Below are 3,390 nucleotides of genomic sequence, written 5' to 3'. Positions count from 1 at the left end.
TGACGGCTCCTTCTGGAACATAAACAAAAAGCTCCATGGTCCATGTGGCGCCAAAGCTCTACAACAGAGGCTCATGGTAGAGGCTATTGGATGAGCCGTGGTTAGTTTTGGACTCATTGCTGAAGGTCTGATTAGAAGAACCAAGCAAAATAATGACAGCTCTTGAAATTCTGGGTTTGACTCTTCAGCTTATCCAAGTCAGTGGTGATTTGGTTTATATGACATATTTTTTTAGGAGAAATATATTCTTAAAAGGTCATTCTCTACTTCCTTCTTCCAAATCTCAGATTCTGGACCTGTGGCCCACATTGTTTTTTAATTCCCCTGCAGGGCTGGGAGGCTCAGCCGGCAATAGCCAGCACATCCAATACACCCATCATCACTACTCATCATGGAGGAGCTGGGTAAAGAGTCAACCTCTTCCCTGGCATTTATTTTATTTTATTATTTTATTTTAAAAATATTTTTATTTTACTTTTTGTGGGTTTTAGTAGGCATATATATTTATAGGGTACATAAAATGTTTTGATACAGGCATACAATACATAATAGTCACATCATGAAAAATGGGGCATCCATCCCCTCATGCATTTATCCTTTGTGTTACAAACAATCCAGTTATACTCTTTCAGTTATATTAAAATGTACAATTAAATTGTTATTGACTGTAGTCACCCTGTTGTGCTATCGAATACTAGGTCTTATTCTTTTTTTTTTCTCTGTTGCCCAGGGTGGAGTGCAGTGGTGTGATTTTGGCTCACTGCAACCTCTGCCTCCTGGGTTCAAGCAATTCTCGTGTTTCAGCCTCTATAGTAGTTGGGATTACAGGTGTGTAACACTACATTTGGCTAATTTTTGTATTTTTAGTAGAGATAGGGTTTCGCCATGTTGGCTAGGCTGGTCTCGAACTCCTGGCCTCAAGTGATCTGCCCACCTTGGCCTCCCAAAGTGCTGGAATTACAGGCATGAGCAACTGCACTCAACTTTATTCATTCTTTCTAACTTTTTTGTACCCATTAATCATCCTCTGATTTTAAGATCCCAGAAATAAGTGAGAACATGCAATGTCTGTTTTTCTGTGCCTGGCTTATTTCACTTAATATAATGACCTTCAGTTCCATCCATGTTGTTGCAGATAACAGAATTTCATTCTTTTATTATGGCTGAAGTACTCCATATATGTACCATATTTTCTTTATTCATTCTGTTGATGGACACTTAGGTTGCTTCCTAATCTTAGGTATTGTCAACAGTGCTATAGTAAATATAGGAGTGCAGATGCCTTTTTGAAATACTGATTTCCTTTCTTTAGGGCATCTACCCAGCAGTGGGACTGCTGGATCATATGGTAGCTCTATTTTTAGTTTTTTGAGAAAACTCCAAACTGTTATCCATAGTGGTTGTACTAAATTACATTCTTATCAACCATGTACAAGGGTTCTCTTCTTTCTATATCCTTGCCAGCATTTGTTATTGCCTGTCTTTTGGATATTAGCCATTTTAAATGGGGTGAGATGATATTTCATTATAGTCTTGATTCGCATTTCTCTGATGATCAATGATGTTGAGCACCTTTTCATATGTCTGTTTGCCGTTTATATGTCTTCTTCTGAGAAATGTCTATTCAGCTCTTTTGCCCTTTTAAAAATTGTATTATTAGATCTTTTCCTATAGAGTTGTCTGAGCTCCTTGTATATTCCAGGTATTAATCCCTTGTCAGATGGGTCGTTTGCAAATGTTTTCTCCCATTTGTTGGGTTGTCTCTTTACTTTATTGATTGCTTCCTTTGCTGCACGGAAGCTTTTTAACTTGATGTGATCCCATTTGTCCATGTTTGCTTTGATTGTCTGTGCTTGTGGGATATTACTCAAGAAGACTTTTCCCAGACCAATGTCCTGGACATTTTCCCAATTTTTTTTGTAGTAGTTTCATAGTTTGAGGTCTTAGATTTAAGTCTTTAAACTATTTTGAATTGATTTTTGTGTATGGCAAGAGATAGGGGTCTAGATTCATTCTTCTGTATATGGATATCCAGTTTTCCCAGCACCATTTATTGAAGAGGCTGCTTTTCCCCAGTGTGTTCTTTGCACCTTTGTAAAAAATAAGTTCACTGTGGGTGTGTCAATTTGTTTCTGGGTTCTCTATTCTGTTCCATTCTATGTGTCTGTTTTTATGCCAATACCATGCTGTTTTTGTTACTTTAGCTTTGTAGTATAATTTTTAGTCAGGTAATGTGATTCCTCCAGATTTGTTCCTTTTATTTTGGATAGTTTGGCTATTCTGGGTCTTTTGTGGTTGCTTATAAATTGTGCGATTGTTTTTTCTATTTCTGTGATGAATGTCTCTGGTATTTTGATAGGGATTGTATTGAATCTGTAGATTGCTTTGGGTAGTATGGACATTTTAACAATGTTGATTTTTCCCATTAATGAACATGGAATATCTTTCCATTTTTTGGTGTCTTCTTCAATTTCTTTAATCAGTGTTTTATAGTTTTTATTATGGATATCTTTCACTTCTTTGGTTAATTCTTAGGTTTTTTTTTTGTGAACTACAGAATTTATTAAATAAGAAAGCTATCAATTGGAACAGGAAGGAAAAAAGTTTAAAAAAAATCTATAGGAAAAAAGGCATTTAGTGCTCGTCGCCTCCCCTCTGCGAGAAGGCCGTCAGAAAGACAGCTGGGACCTCACAGACCCGGGTGGGCTCTGCACATACTTGAAATTCCTGAATTCTAAACTGCATTGTACAAAATGCCACTTGAAAAGTCCACCAGAACCCCCACCCAAAGAGGCGCATCTGGACATCTTCACAGAACAGAATGTGTGACCTTGGTCCCCGTGGGTCCTGGGGGAGGACAGCAGGGACAGCAGCAGCCACGCGGGGAGGACAGCAGCAGCCATGCAGTGGCCCCTGCGCACTCGGGCCATGACCGCAGGGACCGCCCGCTGGGGCCACAAGAGTAACCTGGGAGCCAGAGGGAGCCCTGAGTGTCGGCGTAAGGCACAGGTCCCTGCCCAGGGTCGCCGTCTCAGAGGCACATTTAGTGTTTGTTCTACTTATGAAATCAAGGACAATCAATTGTACTTATCTTACAACTGATGTTCTGGGATGGGACTGGAAAACACTAATTCCAGAATCGCTCTTTTTCTGAAAATCTTTGGCTTTTAGGACAATGTCTTCCTCATTAGAATCTGTAAGATCGCAGGAATTTCGCCAAGAAGGGCTGCATAGAAACCATAGAGGCAACTCGGCCAGGGCTGCTCCCATTGCGGTGGCCAAGAGAGGGCACAACACTGGACTCTTGCGATAAACACTTTACTCTGGGTGAAGACTGCCTATTTAAGGACACAACAGCACATTTAGATCAAGCAGTGGTGATTTCAGGGC

The sequence above is a fragment of the Pongo pygmaeus genome, chromosome 1, assembly GCF_028885625.2.
Source record: "Pongo pygmaeus isolate AG05252 chromosome 1, NHGRI_mPonPyg2-v2.0_pri, whole genome shotgun sequence".
Classification (NCBI taxonomy): domain Eukaryota; kingdom Metazoa; phylum Chordata; class Mammalia; order Primates; family Hominidae; genus Pongo; species Pongo pygmaeus.
Note: the sequence above shows the minus strand (reverse complement) of the source record.